Below are 27,803 nucleotides of genomic sequence, written 5' to 3'. Positions count from 1 at the left end.
AATTACTTGCTACCTTAACTGGAACTAATTAAAGAAAAATCTTGGGTTTCCCCATATTAGACTTTGATTTAATTTTTGAGATATCTGTAATAATCAGAAACAAAATTATGAACCAAATACAAATACAATTTTGAATGCATGTAAATAAAAATAATTTATTTAAATTTAACATTTTTCAGCTGGACGATAGACTGTATTGGCTCTGTTGTTGTTAGGTGCAGTTCAGTAGGTTCCAATTCATAGAGACCCTATGTACCACAGAACAAAACACTGCCTGGTCCTGTGCCATGCTCACAGTCATTGTTATGCTTGAGCCCATTGTTGTAGCCACTGTGTCAATCCATCTTATTGAGGGTCTTCCTCTTTTCTGCTGATCCAGTACTTTACCAAACATAATGTCTTTCAAGGACTGATCTCTCCTGACAACACGTCCAAAGTAAATAAGACACAGTCTCCCCATCCTTGCTTCTAAGGAACATTCTGGTTGTACTTCTTCCAAGGTAGATTTGTTTCATCTTTTGGCAGTCCATTTTATATTCAATATACTTTGCCAACACCACAATTCAAAGGCGTCAATTCTTTAAAATATTATTTGTGGTAGACACATCAAAAACAAAATAGGAAATGTTTAATAATAAATTTCAAGTATACCTTCAAAGACGTATTTGAAATTTTTAAATAAAACTAAACACTTTCAATAATAATTTCGGAAAATATAGGTTATAAGATTATAAAAACAATCAAGGGTAATTTTATTTTGATAAAAATTATAATAATAAGTATAAGATCATCACAAATGTTTAAGCCTGGAATAATATAACATAGAAATGTTTGAAGCAGACAAAAAAAGACAAAAAAATTCATATTTGAAAGAACTTTGTCCAAACACAACAAAGCAAGTAAACACCTAGCAGAAAAAACAAGGAAGATTTACGTAATAATAAAACTTGGCTTTTTTTTTTTTTTAGTAGACATTCAAAAATTATTGAAAAACTTCTATATTTTAATCTATAGATATGTTTCCAATGTAAGAATAACACTCATAGCATTTACACGTGTGATAAAGGTAATAATATAATGTAAATCATACAGATTATTTTCTAATTAATACGTGATGTGACTAAAATGGTTCCCAAAAAGACCTAAACTGTTCCTAAAGAATTAACTGAAAAAATGAGCTAAGTATTCAAGAAAGAAGATAATACAATAATAAAGCAGTCTTTTTGAATGGTAAATGTGCGTTATTATGCATTACCTATCAAGATTTAAATGCCCATAACTTTATCAAATGCAAAATCGTGCATAAGTACATTAAAATAATACGCACAGATGAGTTGAATACAGCAGTATAAGAAGAAAAAAAATCTGATAAAAGCTTTAATATCCAAAATAGAGAACGGAGAAATAAATCATTTTACAAAAAATAATGAATATTAAATTATAAAAATAATATGTAAATATATTGGATAAAAGAATATTATCTTAAAGGAAATGTGGGATAATCTGTTTTGTAAAATCATTTTTGAAAATCAATAATGTAATAAATCTGCATTGGAATGTAAGGTAGACACAAAGGAGTTTGCAAAATATGAGTTTCAAATCAGAAGTTTGGTTACATGAGGGTTCTTACGAGGATAAAATTCATATCTTTGCATTACTTATTATTTTACATAAACACATTATGCATTTTATAAAAAATGTACATATCTCAAAAAACACTGAAAAGAAGTAAAATAAATAAAATAGGAAAAAATAAAAGGGACAATGAATCAACAAAAATTCTTGTTCACTGAAATTATTTTTAAATCATTAGAAAATTTCCTCAACTGAAAAAAAAAATGTGACATAAATATATACTAATATTTTTAAGTGGATAAATACCCTTTTGGAAAAAAAAAAAACTAAATTACAAGGGAAAACGTAGTATAATTTAAGTCCGATAAGTGATTTTGAAAATTAAAAAAATATGTATAGATCATTTTAAGGAGAAATATAAATTCTGAAATTGACTACAGAAAGGGAAAATTTCAATATACTAATAATCTCAGAACAGATTAAATACATTATCAACAATATGCCTCTATAAAGGGCAGGAACAACTGATACTGCTGGTTAATTATTATAAATGTTCAAAGGTTGGCGGTTACAGGTATTCCAGAATCTAGAAAATAGAACAGATGTTTGCTCTGTTCTTTGAACTGTTCCAGGGCATAAGAAAAGTAGCTGAAAATGTCAACATTCGTTCATGCACTCTAGCATAAGCCTTACAGCAAAACCAAAAAAACAAAAAAACATGAAAACCAAAAAAAAAAAAAAAAGGATACTATGGGAGAGGGGGGATCACTTACATGTTGTCAAGTTGAAGGCAAAAGTATATTTTTAAAATACTGTTACTAAGTAAAATTTTAATCAGAATGCTTCAATAGAAAAATATGTTAATACATATGATGGTCAGTTTTATTTGTCAGCTTGGCTAGGCTATTAACAAAGAAACAAACCAAATAAAGTTGCTATGATTCGATTCTAACCCACGGAGACCCCATGTATGTTAGAGTAGAACTATGCTCCATAAAGTTTTCAATGACTGATTTTCCGAAGGTAGATCGTCTACCCTTTCTTCTAAGACACATCTGGGAGGACTGGAACTTCCAAGTTCTCAGTTAATCAGCTGAATGGGGTAACCATTTGCACTGCCCAGGGATTCCATGTTTTGTTAGCTCCCTTCCAGTCGGCTCAGACCCATGACCACTTTATGTATAACAGAACAAAATATTGCCCAGTTCTGCACTATTTTCATGATTGTTGGGATGTTTGAGTCCATCATTTTAGTGACTAGGGACTTCAAAGGCCCCAGTTATTCAGTTAGACAGTAATCTAGGCATTGCTATGATTCAAGTTTATGAACAATTGACTTTAAGTAAAGGATATTTATCCTACACAATCTTGCTGACAATGATGTAATCAGTTGAAAGGCCTTAAAAGCAGAAAAGACGTTTCCTGGAAGAAGAAAAAAATTCTGATTATAGACTGCAGCTTCAGCTCTTGGTGGAGGGTTCCAGCCTATACTTCCTTGCAACCTGATACAGAATTTGGGCCTAGTCAGACCTCACTATGACTTAAGACCATTTCTTAATTATTAATATTTTAATAATATATTAATTTACTCGTTCGCAGGCAGAAAGCTGGCTTATAAAGATTTTAAATTTGTATTAGTTTCTACTGGTTGCTATAACAAATTATCACAAACTCGGTGGCTTAAAACAACAGCTCTCTCACTGTTCTGGAGACTGGAAGTCTGAAATCAATATCTCTGGGCCAGAATCAGGGCATTTGTTCCTTTCCTTTTCCAGCTTCTGGCAGCTACTGGCATTGCTTGACTTGTGGCTGCCAATCTTGAAAGCCAGCATCTTCAAATCTCATTCTACCTTCACATTGCCTTCTCCTCTGTGTATACAAAATCTCCCTCTGTTGTGGTTGTTAGCTGCCATAGAGTCAGTCCCGTGAATAATGGAACAGACCATTGTGATCAGGGTTTTTCTTGGCCAATTTTCAAAAGCAGATCACCAGGCCTTTCTGCCTAGTGAGCCTTAGTCTAGAAGCTCCTCTGAAAACTGTTCAGCATTATAGCAACATGCAAGCCTTCACTGATAGACAAATGGTAGATGAGCTTGTGAAGGGTTTGCTTGGGAACTGAACCTGGGTTCAATTCTCAACCTCATGGAGGATGAGTATTTTACAGCTGAACCACAACTGAGAATACATGTGATGGAATTTAGGCACAACTGTATAGCCCAGAATAATTTCTGTATCTCAAAATTTTTGAATTAATCATATTTTAAAGGTTTTTTTTTTTTTTTTTTCAATACAAGATGACATGCACAGGTTCCAGAGATGTTGTTGGTGTTGTTCATCCAGAGATGAACACATAGATATATTTCAAGAGGCAATTTTTCATTTTTATTGTTGTGGTTGTTAGATGTCATCATGTCAGTTCTAATTCATAGGACCCCACGTACAACAGAACTAAACACTGATGGTCATGAACATTCCTCACAATAATTGCTGTATTGTCCATTGTCAATTCATCTCTGAGAGGATCTTCTGCTTTTTCTCAGTATCTCTATATTATCAAGCATGATGTCCTTCTCCAGGGGGTGGTTCCTCTTAATAAGAAGTCCAAAGTACCTGAGACAAAATCTTTCCATCCTGGCTTCCAAGGGGCAATCTGGCTTTACTTCCATGGTATATTCAATATTCTTTGCCAACATGATAATTCAAAGGCTTCAGTTCTTCAGTCCTCCTTATTCATTGTCCCGTTCTCCCATGCATAAGAGGCTATTGAAAAAATCATGGCTTGAGCGGGGCACATCTTAGTCCTTAAAGTGATGTCTTTGCTCTTTAGCACTTTAAAGAGGTCTTTTATAGTTTTCACCAATGTAATGTGTCATTTCATTCCATGACTTGTTTTCTTGGGTGTTGATTTTGGATCCAAGTAAAATAAAATACTATTCAACTTCAATATTTTCTCCTTTTTTCTTTGTGCTGTTTAGTGGGCCAATTGTGAGGATTTTTGTTTTCATTATGTTGATGTGTAATCCATACTGAAGGCTGTAGCCTTTGATCTTCATCAGAAAGTGCTTCAAGTCCTCTTCATTTTCAGCAAGAAAGGTTGTGTCATCTGTACATTGTAGGTTGTTAATGAGCCTTCCTCCAATCCTAATGCTGCATTCTTCCTTGTACACTCCAGTTTCTCAGATTATTTCCTCAGAATACAATTGAATAAGTATAATCGTGACACACAGCTAGTTGATTTTAAACAATGCAGTATCCCCTTGTTCTGTTTGAATGACTGCCTCTTGATCTATGTACAGGTTCCATATGAGCAAAATTGTTATGGAATTTCCATTCTTTGAAAAGTTATCATAATTTGTTATGATCCACAGTTGAATGCCTTTGCATAGTCATTAAAACACAGGTACACAGCTTTCTGGTATTCTTTGCTTATAACCAGGGTCTATCTGACATTAGCAGTGATATCCCTTGTTCTACATCCTCTTTGGAATTTGACTTAAATTTCTGACATCTCCCTATTGTTGTCCTACTGTAACCATTTTTGAAATACCTTCAGCAAAATTTTACTATTTGTGATATTAATAATATTGTTCAATAATTTCTGCTTTCTGTTGGATCTGTTTTCTTTGGAATGGGCACAAATATAGATCTCTTTCTGTCAGTTGGCCAGGTAGCTGTCTTCCAAATTTCATGGCATAGACTAGTGAGCTCCACCAGGACTGCATCTTTTTGTTGAAAGATCTCAGCTGGTATTCCATCAATTCCTAGAGCCTTGTTTTTCATCCATGCCTTCAGTGTAGCTTACATTTCTTCCTTCATTATTACGAGTTCTTGATGGTATGCTATCTCCTAAAATGGTTCAACGTCAACCAACTCTTTTTGGTACAGTGACTCTGTATATTCCATGTGCTTTTGATGCTTTCTGGTTGGTTCAATATTTTTCCCATAGAATCCTTCAAAATTGCAACTCAGAGGCTTGAATTTTGTCTTCAGTTCTTTCCGCTAGAGAAATGCTGAGCTTGTTCTTCCCTTCTGATTTTCCAACTCCAGGTTTTTGCGCATGTTATTATAATACTTTGTTTTTTGGTGCCGCCCCTTGAAATCTGTTCAGTTCTTTTACTTCATCATTTCTTCCATTCTCTTTGGCTGCTCTATGTTCAAGAGCAAGTTTCAGAGTCTCTTTTGACATTCATTTTGGTCTTTTCTTTCTTTCCCATTTTGTCATGATCTCTTGCTTTCTTCATGTATGATGTCCTTGATGTCATCCCAAAACTCTTCTGATCTTTGTTCTTTAGTGTTCAACGTGTCAATTCTATTCTTGAGATGGTTTCTAAATTAAGGTGGGATATACTCACTGTTGTATTTTGGCTCTTGTGGATTTGTTCTAGCTTTCTTCAGCTTCAGCTTGAACTTGCATATGAACAATTGGTTGCCTGTTCCTTAGTGGGCCTATATCCTTATTCTGAGTTATGATACTGAGTTTCACCATAGTCTCTTTTCACAGATGTAGTTGATTTAATTACTGTGTTTTCCATCTGATGAGGTCCATGTCTGTAGTTGCCATTTATGTTGTTGAAAAAGGTATTTGGTCTTGCAAAATTCTATTGTGTGATCTCTGGCCTCATTTCTATCACTAAGGCTATATTTTCCAACTACAGATCCATCTTCTTTGTTTCCAACTTTCAAATTCCAATCATAGTAATTATCAATGCATTTTGATTGCAAGTTTGATTAGTTTCAGACTGCAGAAGTTGGTAAAAATCTTTAATTTCCTCATCTTTGGCATTAGTGGTTGGTGAGCGAATTTGAATACTAGTTATATTAACTTGTGTTCATTTATTGATTTTACCACAATGTAATTATACATTAACACATAGGAAGAGGAGTACTAAATTTATTTTAAGTGGTGTAATAGAGTCATTTGATGTAAACAGCTAATGATATTTAATATTTATTTTTAAAACATTTGTAATTAAGGTAAGAAAGGGCTCAATAAAAGATTTATTTAATTGAGAAAATACAGAGACCAGAGTCATCAATCTGCACGTATCAATCCATTGCTGCCAAGTTGATTCTGACTCATAGTGACCCTACAGGACAGAATAGAAATGCCCTCATATGGTTTTCAAGGCTTTAATCTTTATCGAAGCAGACTCCCATATCTGTCTCCTGGAAGCACTTACCTTTCGGTTAGTAGCTGAGTGCTTTACAACTGCATCACCAGGTTCCTTTGATAAAATTTAGCATAGTGTGCACTGTGAAAATATAGATAATGTAAAGGAATGAACTCTTTGTAAGTTACTACATAAATAATAGATGTTTCTAAAAATCTACTCATTCTAATATAACTTCAAGAATGTCAAATGTTTCATTGAGGTGAAATAATCCCAAGAAATCAATAGACTAGGAGTAAAATTATTGAAAGTCCATTAACAACAAATAAATAATAATAATAATTTATTTCCCAGAATTAGCTATTGAGGTGAACATAATCCAATATAATTAAAGCTGAATATTGAGACAACTAGAAAAATATTTTTTCTGGCCATATTTTGAAAGTTTACCAATTATCCTGAATTCAGTGGATGGGGTTAAAATAAAGAAAAGATTTTTGACATTCCTTCAAATACCAACTAAGCTTTCATGCTGTTTATTAATCTTATTGAACTAGCACCTGAGCCACAGAAAACTATTTCAATCTCATTAACTTAAGGCAGCTGCCATTCCAAAAAAAATAAGCTGAGTGGAAGAAAATATTCTATTTATGAGAATTTTTTAAAGAATGTGCATCAGAAGCTCTGTTGATCAGATAGGTACAAAAATACATCTATTACATTGAACTGAAGCGGGACAGAATGAATCAGTTCCCTGTTCTGAAATGTTAAAGGGTGCACATTTCATTTTATTTCTTCTGGGCTTCTCTATGTTAAAAAATGATTCTGTCTTTGACAGACTGCCACTGTAGGTACCCTTGTTACAGTGCACGGTCATCCTGCTGAATGACTTTGATTACTCTAGTCACTTGGGCTGTGAAAATCAGGGGAAAATATAAGGATAGTTTCTTTTAGTCAAAAGGAAAATGCCAGGAACATCCTTCCTTACAAGGAAAACGTCCATTCCTATAGAAATGAAAGAAAAGGCCTAAGCATTCTTATTTTACATGAGGTGGAGTCTTTTACAAGTAATATGGTCTTGTTTATGAGACATAAGGGATACCATCTTATTTTTTTGTGTGTGTTTGCTTAAACTAACCTGAAATTCAATGTAAAGAATATAATTTTTTTTTTTTTTTTTGGAATTAGGTTTGTTTTGGAATTTTAAAAAAAGGCCTATATAAAGACTTTAATATTTGTAGGGTCATTAAGACTTATACAACTCTCTGCTCTATGGGTTTAGGACTGATATCTCTTCTGTAAACTTTTATAGAGATTCCACAGCCTGGTAAAGAATTTGATGTCAAGTCAATGTTCAATAAATACTTTGAAATGAATGAATGGTAAATCATACTTAGTTTAGACTTAACATATGACCATTAAAAGAAAAATGAAAATAAGTAAAAAAAAAATGATCTTTTATTGCTCACTGCTAGCTTAGTTTATTTCACAGTGGGCCAAGGGAGTATTAGGTATTGATGCATTTCTAATTAGTATCCTATCTCTCAATAATGTATGCCTTTGTGGTTAAGTAATTCTTGTCAGTTAAAACAATAATGCCAAAGGTAGGGTGCTGTGTAAAAATAATTGGTTTTCAATTCCTTAGTTCACACCACATGATTTTTGGAAGCAATCAACAATGTTCTTATGCTTAAAACCTAATATGAAAAAAACGATTAGACTTTTTTAGTACATATAGTGGGCCTAATATTTATTTAATGAAGGGGAAATCCTCCAAGATTACAAAATTGACAACACTTTCAGTTACGCACTATTCATTTAATAAAAGGCATCACGTGTGTTTTGTTTTATTTATTAATAAACTGCACATTAAAATATTTCCACAGGGCCTAATCACAGCTTAGAAAAATTTCATTACGATCATATCTAAAATATTAATTTTATTAAATATTTTGAAAATATCTCTTACCCAATGGAGTAATTTTCAAGTCACTTCTAGTGTAGAATGGGCCCAGTGTCACAGTTATCTAACTAAAGCACAGAATATTCTTAAAATATAACAGTTCCCTTATTTATCAAATTCATTTGACATATACAGCAGTTGGTGGTAACTCCTACAAAGAATGAAGCCACAAGTTTTACTTAGTGAAGAGACAGATCTCACCATGAAGTCTTCTCAATTTTTTTTTCTTTTCAAATACACACACAAGTGAGAAAGGAAGTAGAATGGAACAAGGAAATCTCTTTGAAGGGACAGACTATGAATCTGAAGACAAGCCATTCAAAAATGTCTATAAATAGAAAAGGAAACTTTTTTTATGGGGGGAGAACACAATGTCTTATACAAAAAAAGCAATGTCTTATAAATAAAAGGACTAAGAAAAGAAATAACAGATCATATTTTTTGCACTATTTTTATCTTTTGCATTCAACAGCTACTTTTACCCATGGATGAGCTTTACATTCAAAATGATTCTATGCTTATAAGGTAATAAGGTAAGTCACTTAATATCAGGAAGTCAGAAAATTTGTTTGTGTATCAATCAGATTTTCCTCTATAATATAGCAGAATTAAAAAAAAATGTACAAGCTCATTGTGGTGCATTTACTGAGAAAGACAAGGAAAAAGAAAAAAAAAACTTCCTAAAAATAAAATAAAGAAAAATAAGTACAAAAGCTACATTTTTCATTGTAAAACCAAGTTTAATAGAATCTTTGAACAAACCAAAAAGAACAAAGAAAAGTAGTCAAGTGTTGTAGCACTAGAAATAATCAATTTTAAACTTCTGTTTATCCTTCAGGTTAACATATTACTAAACTGCTTATAATGGTGATGAGCAAATAGAGTCATATAAGTGTTTGTCGTTACTATTCCTTTTTATCATTATAAACTTCATATAAATCATAAGTAGTTTAGATTTATCTTTATTTTTAGATTTACCTTGCATTTAAATGCCCAAGGATGAAGAATATACTTATTTATTTTGATTATACACACACACACACGCACAGAAACACACATAAATATACAGAGAGACAAAGAGAGAAATTTACTAACTGACATAAAATTTTTATCATTCACCATTAACTATTTTCAGGAAGCTTAAAAGTAGATTTTATGAAAATCATTCAAATGGAAAACTAGTTAGTGTATTTCTTGAGATATACTCATATAAAAAAGTAATGGTAATTTAGAAGTAAATTAATATATACCATTAATATAATACACAATATTTCGATGTCTGTAAGATTATGATTGAACACTGTGAGAGGAAAATAGTTACAGAGAAGACCCATAGAAAGTAATTCCTTTGTTAAAATTAGAAATGGACCAAGGAAAGGTATTTACTTAAACATTCATAAATGAAAGAACACTCAGAAAACAATGAATCTGAATGAATAATGTTTATAGATAAAGTATTAATAAGACATGTTGAATATACTTAAACCATTAATTTGATCTATTAAAAAGACTCTGTGAAGCAATATAGAAAAAGCTTGTGTCATTCATGTGATGAAAAATGAGTCCACTCAATCCTTAGGAATACAATAATGAAGAATTACTTACAACCTGGTTGAGGACAAAAGAAATGTCAGGCAGAATGTAGTTTTTGCCATAGCAGAGGTGATGATTATCATGGGACTTCACAAGGGAGAGGCAATAATTCACATGAGGGAATTTAGAAAGGCTTTGGAACGAAGGACAGATCATCTGCCATGAAATTGGAGGGGACAATATTGGTAAGCAGATGTTTGGGTAAAGCAGGTTAAACAGCTGTAGAATGGGGATTGACCAAAGGCAAAGAGACCTGCAGGCAGAGGACATTTTGGGGAAATTAAAATAAATCATTTTTTGGAGAATTTTGTCTTTTTTTTTTTTAATAGTAAATTTTAGTTGTTATAAAAAGCCTTTTGGAAATTGAAAGTGGTCTATTGATTGAAATGAAATTTTTGTCACTAGATATGATCACAAACTCATAATAATCATAATATGGTGTCCAGTATGAATCAGGCCACATTCTAACTATTCCTTATGCATTAATGTATTTCATCCTCATAGCAACCATGTGAGGTATATATCTACTTGACAGATGAGGAATAAAGACTCATTGAGGTTAAATAACTTGCTCAAGGAAACACGGGAAAAAATAGGCAGAGCTATGATTTTAACCCAAATAGCCTATTCCCAAGTCTGTGTTCTTAGCAATTATATTCTACTGCTTCTTCAATTTGCAAAAGAAATGTTTACTAGAACTAATATAACAATGCCCCAAATCCTAATGATTTCTCCATATAAGAGTTAGGATTCAAATTACGGCAATTAGTACGTATATTCATTTTCCCAGAAAATCAAGTTTACTAGAGATTATGCATACATTTAAATGTTAATTCTTATTATTCTTTCCCTAGTACGCTTTTTACCCTAAATAAAAATGTGAGTAGAAAATGGCAAATTCCTTTTTTGAAGAGTGGGGAAACTGTGCACAATGAAGATAACTGTTTTTAAGTTATAATTGCTTCTCTAAGTAAACGGGGAAAAAATGTATATTGATAAAGAAGAGTGGTTGCTGCTAGAATTCAGTGAAATAAAACAAAACAACATATAAGAATAAGCAATCTGAAATATGTATCTATGCATACTATATACTAAAGAGTATTTAGATTTGATTCAAATTAAGCTTTATTCTTTCTCTTTTAATCTTGGATTGAATTTTTTTTCTCATTTATATTCAATTCTTCTTTAGAAAATACTGATTATTCCATGAAAAAGTACTTGAGTCTACTCAGCAGGCAAATTCAGTTGAAACTTGGCAACATCTGCAAACATTGATTTAAAAAACAAAATCACCCAAGAGGCCTTTAAAAAGTGTCACAACCAATGTTTGGATTACAAGTAAATCTTTGGTAATTGTTTTCTCTGGATATCCTGAGATCACTGATTTTAACTATCTTCTGAGGTCTGGAAACTGAATATTTGTCAGCTGCCCAATTTGTTCTAAAAATGCTAGCTCTCCAAAGACGTCTTAGCCTTTCAGACTTGTCTCTTCACATTAGACTCTGTCAATGACACAGTCCCTATGTGCCTAAGATCCAAAGATAACTCCTAATTAGGATAAAAGGGAATGTCAGATCTCTCTCTCACAGACACACCCATTTAGTCTGTAAAATGTAGATATGTATATTCCTAAAAATATACATATATTCTTAAAAATTTTAACCTTTACAAAACATCATTTCTATGCCAAGTAGTGAGGTAATGAAATACTGCCTTTGTGTAATTGGCCTAACAGTTACAGTATTCTTTTCAAAATATATCTTGCCCTAACACTCTGGTGCCTGGTATCCTTCAGGCACTTCCTCTTCAAAATTCTCTCTTCTGCTACTTTTCCCTCTACACAAAAGCTCACTAACATATAGGAATATGCAATTGATTTCAAAGTGGTTCCTATCTTATGTGTGTTTTGCGTTCTAGGAGCAAAAAGTAAATAAAATCCTAGATTAGGTTTCTACTTAAAATGAAATTGTGCTATGAATATATTATCATTCTCCTCAAATTTATAATGATTATCTTACCTACAGACATTTTATACTTATGTTATTAACAGATTAAAGTTTTCAAAGTGCTTTGACATAAAACAACTCATGGTAGTCTTTAACGTGGTGCTTTAAAATAGTGGACAAAGAGAGCGTTCAAGTAGTTTTTGAAAGGTGAATGAGTCAATGTATTTCAAATAATAATCAGACAGGCATATTTTATAGTGAATATTAAATTTTGTTTATTTCAAACAATGACAGAAATAACTTCATGATAGGGTATATTGAGCTTTGCTACTTTTTCTAATATTTTTTCTCAACTCTGTACTGTTCTAAATATTTAGTATATTTTATAATTAAAAGAGTAATTATGCTTTTATGTCAAAATGTAGTTAATAGTTAAAAGGTTTGTTTCCTCTTAACCTGCACAAAATTAATAAATGCTTTAACAAATATTTTATATCTAAGGCAAATAATTTTTATATTATTATTCCCTTGAAATTGTAAAAATGACATTTGCCTGCTGTCTTTACACTGTGTCTATGCTCTATCCAATGTACTTTATATAGCTCTTGTCTAAATATATCAAAGTGCATGGTCATTCATAGTCTATTGTGAATTCCCATCTTAAGTAATTATTCTAGCATGTAAAGAGTAGTTCTAAATGATGTTGTTGTTAGGTGCCATCAAGTCACTGATACTCTACCAAGCATGATGTCCTTCTCTAGGGACTGATCCCTCTTGATAACACATCCAAAGTATGTAGACATAGTCTCGCCATCCTTGCTTCTAAGGAACATTCTGGTTGTACTTCTAAAAGACAGACTTGTTCATTCTTCTGGCAGTCCATGGTATATTCAATATTCTTCTCCAACATCAAAATTCTAAGGCATCAATTCTTCTTCAGTCTTCCTTTCTCATCATCCAGCTTTCACGTACATATGAGGAGACTGAAGACACCATGGCTTGGTTCAGGCGCACCTTAATCTTCAAGATGACATCTTTGCTTTTCAACACTTTAAAGAGGTCTTTTGCAGCAGATTTGCTGAGTGCAATGCATCTGTTGATTTCTTGACTTCTGCTTCAATGGCCGTTGATTGTGGATCCAAGTAAAATGAAATTCTTGACAACCTCAATCTTTTCTCCGTTTATCATGATGCTGCTTATTGGCCCAGTTGTGAGGATTTTTGTTTACTTTATGTTGAGGTGTAATCCATACTGAAGTCTGTGGTCTTTGATATTCATCAGTAAGTGCTTCAAGTCCTCTTCACTTTCAGCAAGCGAGGTTATATTCAGTCCTGATGCTGTGCTCTTCTTCATATAGTCCAGCTTCTCAGATTATTTGTTCAACGCACAGATTGAATAGGTATAGTGAAAGGATACATCCTGATGCACACTTTTCTTGTCTTTAAACCATGTAGTATCCTTTTGTTCTGTTCAAACGACTGCTTCTTAATCTAAGTACAGTTTCCTAATTAGCACAATTAAGTGTTTTGGAATTTCAATTCTTCTCAATGTTATCCATAATTTGTTAGGATCCACACAATGTTGAGGCTTTTGCACAGCCAATAAAACACAGGCAAACATCTTTCTGGTATTCTCTGCTTTCAGCCAAGATGCATCTGACATCTGCAATGATATCCCTGGTTCCATGTACTCTTCTCAATCTGACTTGAATTTCTGGAAGTTCCCTGCTGTTGTTCTACTCCAATTGCTTTCGAATTATCTCAAGCAAAATTTTACTTCTGTGTGATATAAAAGATCTTGTTTGATTATTTCTGCATTCTGTTGGATCTCCTCTCTTTGGAATGAGTACAAATATGCATCCCGTCTAGTTGGTTGGCCAGGTAGCTGTCTTCCAAATTCCTTGGTATAGATGAGTGAGCACCTCCAGAGCTACATCTTTTGTTGAAACATCTCAATTGCTATTCCATCAATTCCTGGAGCCTTGCTTTTCTTAAATGTTTTCAGTGCAGTTTGGACTTCTTCGTTCAGTGCCACTGGTCCTTGATTGTGTACTGCCTCCTGAAATGGTTGAACATTGGCCAATATGGCTAAAAGGGCCATGTTAAGCAATTTATTGTACCACATATGTATGGATATTGTTTCAAGACTTGTTCTGCATAAATTTGAAATATTATTTTTATTATTTTCTTTTTTTAATGTATTGGACTTCTCATATCAAGGAAATGTTTTCTACTTGTTGGCTGTTACTATCTTCTGTTCATTTTTCTTTGCAATTATTTGATGTATTTTTCTTACAAAACATATTGAGGGTTTTAATTTAAATTATCAAACACATAAATTATTCTCGTTATGCATGTTTGGGATTAAAGATAATCATGCCTGCTGGCTCCTCTTTTCTGTTAGCTGCTGGTCTACAAGTCAGATTAAGAAGCCTGTAACTAGCAAATGTGCATGTCATAAAAACGCCCAAGATTAGAGGCAGGAGACAGAAGCCTGTAACTAGCAAATGTGCATGTCATAAAAATGCCCAAGATTAGAGGCAGGAGACAGCAAAGAGTGCTAATTGTTTTTAACAGCATGTTATGTTTAGGAGAGAGCTGGCCTAAATTTCTGTTTGCCATTTTTATAAGGAGTAAAGAAGTTAATTGCCACCACATCAGATTATTACTTGTTAACCCCAAAAGTGGTTTGTCACATCTATTTCCTTATCATACCCTAATATTGCCTTAAGTTAAAATTGAATTGCTCCTACCTTCCTTTCCATTCACAAAGGGCTGAAGTCTACACATCTTTTTTCCCAACTTTTTAAGGCTGTGTCTTAAAAATCCCCGGATTCATTGGTTTAAAACATACATGAAAAAAGTCAGTTAGGCTAGAGACAGGTACATGTGGATAGGAACATGACTTTGATTCTGAGGTTTAACTTTACAGGATAGGAAGCAAGAGAGTACAAGTATCTTTAACTTTGCCATGTGATTTTTCTAACTTTCAGTAGTAACTGGACCCTTGTTCAACAGTGAAGATTCTTAGACCTGGTTTCATATACAGGAGGTTCAGTACCTTATACAGGTGTCTTCGAAGCCTCTGTCGTTCTTGTCAAAGAACAAGGGGAAAACAGGTCTAGAGGCTTGTGGAAGCTTTATAGATGTCAAAATGGGATTGTAAGCACTTTCTAGAACCAAAGATACTCCTCTGCTGAAACATTAATAATAGCCTCTAATATACATCTTCTCTAATTTAGCAAAAAGGGCCTCTTTTCATTGCCCTCTTTCACAAGCAGTGGTACAAAAATGCCAAAGAAATAAAAGGTTCTCTTTAAATAGGCATGAACTTTTCCTCGGTTCATATATTGTTCATTATCACACTATCCTTCTTTTCAAAGTCATTGTAATTTTAGCATAAATTGAGTTAGATGTTGCTGAACATGGTGTAAAAACCTAATTATGCAGTCTAGAAGAGCAAGATGCTCACATACACATTTCTTTTCTGGATGTGAAAAATAATTAACTGGCCCATAAACACTGTTTTACTCCCTGTGTGTGACCACCGTGAACGATGTGGCATTTTTCTGCTCCTGATTCTTGCTGTAACCACACTTGTGGGGAACTTTTCAAATACAGTTTATGTGCAGCCACACTTTATTACACTTTCCCCATTATGGGATTAAAAGGCCAATATCATTTTAAAGGTCACAACTGACAGGTTATTTGCAATATTTTTATAGCTCTGAAACGGGAAAATTTAATTTGTTGCATCTGTTCACACTGGAAAACAAAGCGTCATTGGAAAATATAATCGTAAAAACCTTTCCTGTAGTGAGGAGTCATAGTTCTGCTTTGTTCGGTACTGCCTGCAGTCCAAATAATACTGTGAGGGTTAGTGTGTAAGTAGTAATAACTAAAAGTGTCAGTTCTGCACCTCACATATTCATCGTTTTTTAAAGACCATCAATGGTCATCTACCCTGTTCCCAAATTTTGTCTTATCTGTTTGTCCTATAAACATGGTTGTTTAGACTTTGTTTCCTAAAAAGCAGAGCCTAACAAAAATCTTGCATACTAAATCTTGGTTGGAGGGGTGGAAGTCAACATGACCAAAAATGGGGAACAAAGGGGAAAACAAATTAAATGCAATGCATTCTCAACTAAACATGATTTCAGAGAAAAAAAAAAATATGATTGTTTACTCATTGGATATCCCCAGGAGACTACACAACACCACCGAATCTCAGATTGATGCCTTGAAGGAAGAAATGACAAGGCAGTTCTCCACTAATTCCTTCCATATCTTGTCTCTTAAAATCAGCTCTGTGCAGTTACAGATTAAGTTGGACTTTTGTGTTATCCTAAGCCTCTAGGCCCCCATGTGTCTGTCAATTTGTTGTACTGTGGGGGCTTTCATGTTGCTGTGATGCTGGAAGCTAGGTCACTGGTATTCAGATACTAACAGGGTCACCATGGCAGACAGGTTTCAGCTGAACTTCCAGACGAAGACAGCCAAGGAAGAAGGACCTAACAGCCTAATTCTGAAAAGAATTTGCCAGTGAAAACCTTATGAACAACAGAGGAACATTGTAATAGTGCCAGAAGATGAACCCCCCAGGTTGGAAGGCACTCAAAAGACAACTGCGGAAGGGCTGCCTCCTCTAACTAGAGTTGACCTTAATGACATGGATGGAGTCAAGCTTTCAGAACCATCATTTGCTGATGTGGCATGACTCAAAATGAGAAGAAGCAGCTTCAAACATCCACTAATAATCAGAACCTGGAAAGTAATATGTATGAATCTAGGAAAATTAGAAATCATCAAAACTGAAATGGAACCCATAAACATTGATATCCTAGGCATTAGTGAGGTGAAATGGACTGGTACTAGCCATTTTCAAATGGACAATCGTATGGTCTACTATGCCAGGAATGACAATTTGAAGAGGAAGGGTGCTGCATTCATAGTCAAAAAGAATATTTCAAGATGTATCCTGAAGTACAACACTGTAAGTGATAGGGTAATATCCATATGCCTACAAGAAAGACCAGTTAATACAACTATTATTCAAATTTATGCACCAACCACTAAGGCCAAAGATGAAGAAATTGAAGATTTTTACCAGCATCTGCAGTCTGAAATTGACTGAACATTCAATCAGGATGCATTGGTAATTACGGATGATTGGACTGTGAAAGTTGGAAACAAAGAAGGAAGACCGGTAGTTGGAAAATATAACATTGGTGATAGAAACGATGGCAGAGATTCCATGATAGAATTTTGCAAGACCAATACTTCTTCATTGTAAATACTTTTTTCATCAACATAAACGGTGACTATACATGTGGACCTTGTCAGATGGAATACACAGGAATCAAATTGACTACATCTGTGGAAAGAGATGATGGAAAAGGTCAATATCATCAGTCAGAACAAGGCTAGGAGCCTACTGTGGAAAGGACATCATTGCTCATATGCAAGTTCAAGCTGAAACCGAAGAAAATTAGAACAAGTCCATGAGAGCCAAAGCACAACCTTGAGTATATCCCACTCGAATGTAGAGACCATTTCAAGAATATATTTGACTTCTTGAACACTAAAGACCAAAGACCAGGTAAGTTTTGAAATGACATCAAGGACATCATACATGAAGAAACCAAGAGGTCATTAAAAAGACAGGAAAAAAAAAAAAAAAAAACCTAAATAGATGTCAGAAGAAACTCTAAAACTTGCTCTTGAGCCTTGAGCAGCTAAAGCAAAAGGAAGAAATGATGACATAAAAGAACTGAAGATTTCAAAGGGTGGCTCAGGAAGACAATGCAAAGTGTTATAAAGATATGTGCAAAGAGCTGGAGATAGAAAACCAAAAGGGGAGAAGATGCTCAACATTTCTTAAGCTGAAAGAACTGATGAAAAAATTCAAGCCTCAAATTGCAATAGTGAAGGATCCTAGAGAGAAAATGTTAACCGAGGCAGGAAGCATCAAAAGAAGATAGAAGGAATAAACAGAGTAGTTATACCAAACAGAATTGATCAATGTTCAACCATTTTAAGAGGTAGCATATGATCAGGAACTGTGGTACTGAAGGAGGAAGTCCAAGCTGTGCTGAAGGCATGGACGAAAAACAAGGCTCCAGGAACTGAGATGTTTCAACAAATGGTCGCAGCACTGCAGTTGCTCACCTGTCTCTGTCAAGAAATTTGGAAGACAGTTTCCTGGCCAACTGACTGAAAGATATACATATTTATGCCTATTCTCAAGAAAGGTGCTCCAACCGAATGTGAAAATTATCCAACAGTATCATTAATATCACATGAAAGCAAAATTTTGCTGAAGATCATTCAAAAGCAGGTGTAGCAGTATATCAACAGTGAACTGCAAGAAATTCAGGCTGGGTTCAGAAGAGGATATGGAACCAGGGATATCATTTCTGATGTCAGATGGATCCTGATTAAAAACAGAGAATATTAGAAGTATGTTTATCTGTGTTTTATTGACTACGCAAAGGCATTCAACTGTGTGGATCATAACAAATTATGGATAACATTGTGAAGAACAGGAGTTCCAGAACACTTAATTGTGCTCATGAGGAAACGGTACATAGATTAAAAGGCAGTTTCGTAGACAGAACAAGGGGATACTGATTGGTTTAAAGTCAGGAAAGGTGTGCGTCAGGACTGCATCCTTTCACCATACTTATTCAATCTTTATGAGGAGCAAATAATCCAAGAAGCTGGAATCTATGAAGAGGAATGGGGCATCAGGATTAGAGGAAGACTCATAACAACCTGCAATATTCAGAGCACACAACCTTTCTTGCCGAAAGTGAAGAGGATTTGAAGCACTTACTGATGAAGATCAAAGACCACAGCCTTCAGTACGAATTACACCTCAACATAAAGAAAACAAAAGTCCTCACCACTGGACCAACAGGCAACATCATGATAAAAGGAGAAAAGATTGAAGTTGTCAAGGATTTCATTTTTACTTAGATCCACAATCAACACCCATGGAAACAGCAGTCAAGAAATCAAAAAAGACACATTGCATTGAGCAAATATGCTGCAAAAGATCTCTTTAAAGCCTTGAAAAGCAAAAATGTCACCTTGAAGACTAAGGTGACCCAAGTCGTGGTGTTTTCAGTCACTTCGTTTGCATGTGAAAGCTGAATGATGAGGTAGGAAGGCTGAAGAATTGATGCCTTTAAATTTTAATGTTGGACAAGAATATTGAGTATACTGTGGATTACCAAAAGAAGGAACAAATCTGTCTTGGAATAAGTGCAACCAGAATGCTTCTTAGAAAGAATGCAGACTGCATCTTGCGTACTTTAGACGTTTTGTCAGGAGGGATCAGTCCCTGAAGAAGGAAATCATGCTTGGTAAAGTAGAGGGTCAGCAGAAAAGAGAGAGTCCCTCAATGAGATGGATTGACACATTGGCTGCAACAATGGGCTCAAGCATAACAATGATAATGAGCATGCGACAGGATTGGGCAGTGTTTTGTTCTGTGATACGTAGGGTCACTATGAGTCAGAACCCACTTGAGAGCACCTAACAACAACAACAACAAGCCTATAGGAAGCCACTAGGGATGCAAGAGACTTTGATTCAATCAGTATCAAGATCCTGGGGCTGCTGAAGTTTTTGCCTTGGAAAAATGGTGGCCGTGCCTAATGTTCTACCCTGACCCCACAGAGAGTGATGTTAAGAGATGAGAAAACAGCCAGTGGATCTAGGGATTTACAATTATCCCTGCACCCTGGAAACAAGGGAAATGAAAGAGACCTAAATGACTCTTAGGTGTTGTATTAACTGACTCTTTAACAGGTTGTGCCAATTAAATTACATGTGTGCCTTCTCATGTTATACAAAACTTATTACAAGAATAGGCTCTTATTCCTTCCTCAAGAAATAAGAAACACACATAATCCTTCAAACAAAATGGCCAATTTTAATCTCCTAAAGAGTCTAAAAAAGGGTTAGCAAACAAGATATAGTCCATGGTGGTTCTAGAGCCAAAATGGATGCTCATCAACTAATTCTTTCACCACTCATTCATTCTAGGCTTCCCTCACTTTGCACAGGAATTCCTCTGGCTCTCCTTCCTTCATCTGATAGAGAGACCCAGGTCTTCATCGTCCTATCAATATTGAACATTCTATCACTTAACTGCTAGAAATTCATTCATTTTCATGCAAGAAAACTCATTTTAAAATTCAAATCTTATATTACCTTCTTGCTTAAAATTCTTTGTAATGTCCTGTTGCCTTCAACAAAGTTAATCATATTAGTGAATAAAAGCCTTTTAATATTTATCTCAGCTAGCCAAATTGTCTCATCAATTTTGATTATTTCTCAAATACACAAAAATGTAAAAAAAAGACAACATTATCAATGAACTAACACGAAACCAAATATTTTGAAATATTTGAAATATTTTGAAATTTTAGTGCAAAGCAAAGAAAGACATATGCACCACAGATGTACTTCCAGTGCTGAGGTGGTATGAAATTATTGTGTGAACACATACCTAAGTGCACAGATTCTGTCTCCCCATCTGATTCTCTCAGAAATTCCATAAACAAATATTAAGCAAATAGCTATCCTTGAAGGGAGAACACTCTGACAATTATTGTGAGACATGTATATAAAAATTTGCAAAAGGTAACAATTTAAAAATACCCAAAAGGAAAGAAGACAGATCGTACTAAAAAGATACAGGAAAAAAAAAATGCACACCAAAAATATTGATAGTAATATGTAGCTGTTTTTTTATCCTATGCAACAGACTGAAAAAAATAGTTTTTTTTTTTGAAAAAGGTGATCTAATAGGAAATTTAAAGATTCCCATGAGAAACAATGAGACCACAGAAGATAGTAAAAATGTTCTGATAGAATTATAGAAATGAAAAAATAAGAAAGGAAAAGTAAATATATTGTATTTTAGAAGGTGCAAAAAAAGAAAAAACTAGATTAATTCTATCATATATGACACAGTTTTTTCTGTATCATGTGCCAAATTAGCAGTTTTTTTTTTTTCTTTCAATTTTCTTCTCTTCATTCCTAAAAAAAAATGTGCCCTCTGAAACCATTGATCTCTGATGAGCAATGTTTTGGTTGTAGCCCTGATTTTTTTTTAAGTGCTCAGCTGCTAACCAAATAGTCTGTGGTACGAACCCACCAGGCACTCCAAGGGAGAAAAAAGTGGCAGTCTGCTTTCACAAAGATTTACAGCCTTGGAAACCATATGGAACAGCTCTACTCTTTCATTCTGTAGGGTCACAATGAGTCAGAATTGACTCAATGACAACAGGTTTTTGTTGTTGTTGTTGTTCTTGTTAGCGTTCCATCACTCATGTGTAGCTGACTTCTAAAGACATCACATAAAAACCATGCAAATTAGGTCACTATACTCCATTTAATTTGCTTTGAAAATATATTTAAAAAGTCCTTATTGTTAAATACAATGGCACTCTACCCTCCATCTTTATTGACCTGTGAGGTTTTCCCAACAGAGTTGAACACTCTCTTTTAAAATACTCTCTCCTCTTACCATCTCACACTGACATTGGTGGCATGAATCAAAAAAAAAAAAAAAAAAACAGAAAATAACAAATGCTGGAGAGGCTTTGGGGAGACTGGAACTATTATGCACTGCTGATAGGAATGCAAAATGGTACAACCATTTTGGAAAATGATATGGCACTTCCTTAGAAAGCTAGAAGCAGAAATATCATATGATCCAGCAATCCCACTTCTAAGAATATATCCTAGAGAAAGAAGAAGTGTCACACAAATAGACATATTTACACCCATGTTCATTGCAGCATTGTTCACAATAGCAAAAAGATGGAAACAACCTAAGTGCCCATCAACAGATAAATGGGTAAACAAACTATGGTACATACACACAATGGAGTACTATGCAACAATAAAGAACAATGATGAATCTATGAAGCATTTCACAACATGGATAAATCTAGAAGGCAATATGCTGACTGAAATATGTCAATCACAAAAGGACAAATATTGTATGAGACCACTAGTATAAAAAGTCATGAAAAGGTTTACACCAAAAAGAAACAATATTTAATGGTACTAGACGGGAGGGGGGGATGGAAAAACACTAAATAGACAATAGATAAGTGGTAGCTTTGGAAAGGTAAGACAGTACACAATACTGGGAAGCCAACACAACTTGCCCAAGGCAAGGTTCGGGAAGCTCCATAGACACATCCAAACTCCCTAAGGGACCAAATTACCTGGCTAAGGGTTGTGGGGACCATGGTCTCGGGGGACATCTAGCTCAATTGGCATAACATAGTTTATAAATAATATATGCTACATTCTACTTTGGTGAGTAGCATCTGAGGTCTTAAAAGCTTGTGAGTGGCCTTCTAAGATACTCTACTGTTCTCACCCCTTGGGGAGAAAGGGAGAATAAAGAAAACCAAAAATACAAGAGAAAGATTAGTCCAAAGAACTCATGGGACACAACTACCACAACCTCTAGCAGACTGAGTCCAATACAACTAGATGGTGCCCGGCTACCACCACTGACTGCTCTGACAGGGATCACAATAGAGTCCAGGACAGAGCTGAAGAACAATGTAGAACAAAATTCTAACTCAAAAAAAAAAAAAAAAAAAGACTAGACTTACTAGTCTGACAGATACTGGAGAAACCCTGAGAGTACGGCCTCCCGTCACCCTTTTAGCTCAGTAATGAAGCCACTCTTTAGGTTCACCATTCAGCCAAAGGTTAAAGAGGCCTATGAAGCAAAAAGAGAGTAAAGGGGCACACCAGCCGAGGGGCAAGGGCTAGAAGGCTGGAGGAGACAGGAAAGCTGGTGATTGGGAACCTAAGGTTGAGAAGCGAGAGTGTTGACGTGTCGTGGGGTTGGTAACCAATGTTACAAAATAATATGTGTACTAAGTGTTTAATGAGAAGCTAGATTGTTCTGTAAAGCTTCAACTAAAGTACAACAATAAAAAAAAAATTAAAAATCTGCTTAGTCATTTCAAGAGGCTGTAGTCTGTTCTGCTCGTTATGGCCGCATCACCCCCTGAGCTTTGAACAACTAATTAGTATCTTAATTTATTTTTTTGCAGAAAATAAAACAGCCCAGAGGAGTCTTTCATAGAAAAACTGACAATAAATTTCCCCAAAGCCTCCTCTTACCTGGGGAGTAAGTATACCATGGGAAATAACCCCATGTTGTCATTTAGGACCTGTGATCTTTGTCTGCATCTAATTTATGGTGACATTAGTTGTGGACGGTAGATTGAATTATGAAACAATTTTTAAAAAGCCTCTTCCATCAATAGGGTTCTATTAAGATGTATCATGCAAATAAATATATATATATTACTCTTATTTTTAAAATCAGGTGATTGAACATTATAATGTTTATTGAAATCCTGGGCGTATATTTCCACTAGTCATGATGTGTAACATTGCTGCAGAACAGAAAATTTTGCAGCAAAATACAGATATCATTTTTCCCATCCCTATTCTATAATTTTTCAATTATTACTGTGAAAGATGAACATACATAGAACACACATTGTAGACAACAGAAAAATAAAATCAAAAACTCCTAATTTGAAGTCCAATATATATATCAGGCAAGATGACATTTAATATATTGTTAGGAAAATAGGCTCTGTTCATTTACTATTGATTGAAAAGTTTGATTAAAAAGAATATCAAGGAACCATCTTGGTGACACAAGTCCCAGTGTGACCCTTTGCTTGGCCAACCAAATGAAGCTGCTTCTTTTGCTTTCACCCATTCCCTGTCCCTATGGCCATGCTGAGCTGGCCTGAAACAATGTGTTTACATTTTTGGTGAGCCACCCAGAAGGGCATCGCTTGGTGTCTGGAGGAGCACACCTGGAACCAGAAGAGAACACCCTGTGCACACCTGAGAGGGACTTTGCCCCAAGCCCCCAAGGTGGACTTTTTCAAATGACTTCAGTCCTCAGAGATCACAAGAAGAAACTTAGGAACAAGGGTAAGTAATTTATTTGGGACTTCGTTAATTTGTTTGGGACTTATTTTGTAATTCAACCTGTTAGCCATGCTATATGGACTTGTGTTGAGGGCTCCTTTGGAGTCTGATACTCAAACAGGAAAAAGGGAAGTGATAAGCTCTGGGTTGTTTAACCGGTCAGTCGCTAGCTAGTTTTGGAAACTTGGTATTTTGGTTTTTCTAGTCATTTTGTTTTAGGTAGAAGAAAACGGTAAACACTGGGAGCATCCCTGAATGTCCTCCCTTAGGGTGTATTTTAAAACATTGAAATAAGTTTGGTTATGACCTCATGATGAAGAAACTCAACAGTCTTGTAAAATCCTTGTTCAAAATGAAAATAAGAAAAAGCCTTCATCCCCTATATTGACAGGAGAAGATTGTCATGATCCACTGAGACTGCCACCGTCACTCCCTCCATACCCACCAGAACCATATCAGGGTTTGGGAGAGGCAGCAGCTGCTGGGGCCCCAAAGGCAGGAAGTCACTCCCTCTCTCCACCCCATAAAAGGCAGGAGATGCCCTATCAGGTTCCTGATTTGACCCGAAAAGAGCCCATGCCTGGGCAGAGCCACAATCAGGGAGCTATGGGGCAATACTCTCTTTGGCAGACCCCAATGACCAATCTGGACAAGCCGGGGGCCATGGTGAGCTTCTATACCCCCTTCGCCATCCCTCACTACAACTGGAAAAATCATACCCCGGTGTACCTCTGAGAACCTAGTGAAAATGTGTGAGTTGTTCGCCTCCATTTTCAACTCCTTTGACCCCTCATGGTCAGATTGTCAGTCTCTTTTAAGCACACTACTAACCTCTGAGAAGAGATGAATGGTAAATGAGAAAGCCCGAGAGGAGGTCTAGCACTGACACAACAATCAGCCAGGTAGCTTGATGCTAGAGGATGCCGTCTGTCTCCGGGGACCCTCACTGGAAGCCAAACAATGCCAAGTACAGTAGCCTTACTCAGTATCAGGATTGTTTGCTTGTGGGGCTTAAGAATGGGGCCCCAAAGCAAAAGAGCTTAAAGAGAGTTTATGAAATCAGACAGAAATCAGATAAGGACCCCTGTGCGTTTTTAGAAAGAATCTTCTCCACCTTCAGACAGTATAAGGTCTTAGACCCAGAACATCCTGAAAATACCAGGATAGTTAATGCTATTTTTTTTTGGACAAAGCACCCCAGATATTAAGAAAAAACTTCAGAAAACAGGAGGAAACATTACTATGAATATGAAGCCCTTAGCTGAATTGAACTTTCAAGTTTATAACAATAGAGAAAAGGAGAAAGAAAAGGCACATGATGCCAAAGAAGATCAAAGGGGCAAAAGACAGGCAACCTTGCTGGCCGCTGCCCTTCAGGGAGGCCCTCAGAGGCAAAGAAAAGGAGTACCCTTGATGGGTGGGGGCCCACGATAAAGCCCACTTTGGCAAAGACTGGTGTGCCTACTGTAGAGAAGAAGGCCACTGGAAGAAAGAGTGACCAAACCTGTCAAGGTCAAACACAGAGACCACTCAGCTGTCAGCCCTAAGTTTAGAGGAAGACTCTGATTAGAGAGGACTGGAGGTAAGCCCCACACCCAAACCTCTGGTTATAATGAATGTGGAGGGAAAACTAAGTTTTTGGTGGATACTGATGTTATCCACTTGGCTTTAACCTACCTAGTGGGTCCAGTTTCTAAGAAAAAGATTTCTGTGGTAGGAGTATCAGAGAAAGATGATACCTGACCTGACAGAAAGGATATCTAGCCTCTAACCTGCTTTCTCCTGGGAAAGCCAAAGACCCTGACCCACTCCTTCTTGTATACGCCTGAATCCCCTTCCCATTGTTGGGGAGGGAGTACTTAGTGAACTACAGGCTGAAATCTATTTTGAGCAAGGACAGATGCATGTTGATGTTCCTGCTGAACATGGTTGAAAAACCCATCTCCTTTTCTGCTGTGATACAGAGCCTCACCGGCAGGTGAAGGTGCTCTTCCCAAACCAATGCCTAGAAAAGAAAATTAACCCTATTGTTTGGGCCACTCAGTGGCCAGGACAAGCCCACAATGTGGTATTGGTCAAGGTCTAGCTGCTACCCAACATTACACCACCACATGTCACAGAGTACCCACTAAATCAAGCCCAGGTGGCCATTTATTAACTCATCAGAGCTACGTTTGACTACCGCCAATCTCGAGCTCTTCACCAATGGGGGAAGTTTCATGGAAAAAGGACAACACAAGCGGGCTATGCAATCGTCAGCCTTACCACGGTTCTAGAGACAAATATTCTCCCTAGCGACACCACAGCTCAGGAGGCTGAGCTGATTGCCATGATAGAGGCTCTGAAACTGATAAAGGTAAAACAGGTGAACATACACATTGACTCGAAGTTTAGCTTGTCCCAGTCATTGAAAGGAACAATGGGCCTCTTTTAACTGCCCAGATGATTCATTTAGTGGCTACGCACTTTGAAATTGAGTGGTGCTTCCATAGTGCCTGGAAGCCTCAATCCAGTGGAAAAGTTGAAAGAATAAATTGGACCATTAAAACACATGTAGCTAAGTTGTGTCAGGAGACCAAGTTGACCTAGAGTAAAGTCCTCCATATGGCTCTGTTCAGGATGAGTTGCTCCAGAACTAAGTTAAAGGTAAGTTCATTTGAGATTATTTATGGGCACTCCTCACTCTGTAAGTATAATGCCTCAGATTTAGGCTACAATTATGTGACTAGAGACTTAGGGACCAACAGTATTCATAAACAAGGTAAACTTTATATAACAGTACCTGAGTCTTGAGGGAGAAACTCTTTTGTCTCTCCACAGGTACCCCAGTCCCACCCTGCAGCCCATTCCACTATCAAGCCTGGAAGCTGGATGTTTGTTAAAGCCTGGGACACTAAGATCTTGGCTGAGAAATAGACTAGCTCCTGTGAAGTGCTGATGTCCACACTCATAGCTGTGAAAGTCAGTGAGAAGAGCTTCACCACACCAGAAACAAGTCGGCTCCTATACCTGACCTTGAAAAACAGACCTCGAAGAACAGCAGTAACTGAGAGGCTGAACTAATAAGAGGGTTGCAGTGGCTATTCAAAATCTGCTGCAAAGGACCTCTTCAAAGTGTTGAAAAGCAAAGACGTCACCCTGAAGACTAAGGTGCGCCTGAACCAAGCCATGGTATCTTCAATCACATGGTATGCATGTGAAAGCTGGACAATGAATAAGGAAGACGGAAGAAGAGTTGATGCTTTTGAATTGTGGTGTTGGCGAAGAATATTGAATATACCATGGACTTCCAAAAGAACAAACAAATCTGTCTTGGAAAAAGTGCGGCCAGAATGCTCCTTAGAGGCAAGGATGGCAAAACTGCGTCTAACATACATTGGACATGTTGTCAGGAGGGATCAGTCTCTGGAGAAGGACATCATGCTTGGCAGAGTACAGGGTCAGCGGAAAAGAGGAAGACACAGTGGCTGCAACAATGAGCTCAAGCATAACAATGATTGTAAGGATGGAGCAGGACCAGGCAGTCTTTCGTTCTGTTGTGCATAGTGTAGCTATGAGTCAGAACCGACTCGACGGCACCTAACAACAACAACAGTGGCTGTTCAAGAAAAGGAAA

This window comes from Loxodonta africana, chromosome 2, assembly GCF_030014295.1.
Source record: "Loxodonta africana isolate mLoxAfr1 chromosome 2, mLoxAfr1.hap2, whole genome shotgun sequence".
NCBI classification, from domain to species: Eukaryota; Metazoa; Chordata; class Mammalia; order Proboscidea; family Elephantidae; genus Loxodonta; species Loxodonta africana.
The sequence above is the reverse complement of the archived record's forward strand: the minus strand, read 5'-3'. Positions refer to the sequence as shown.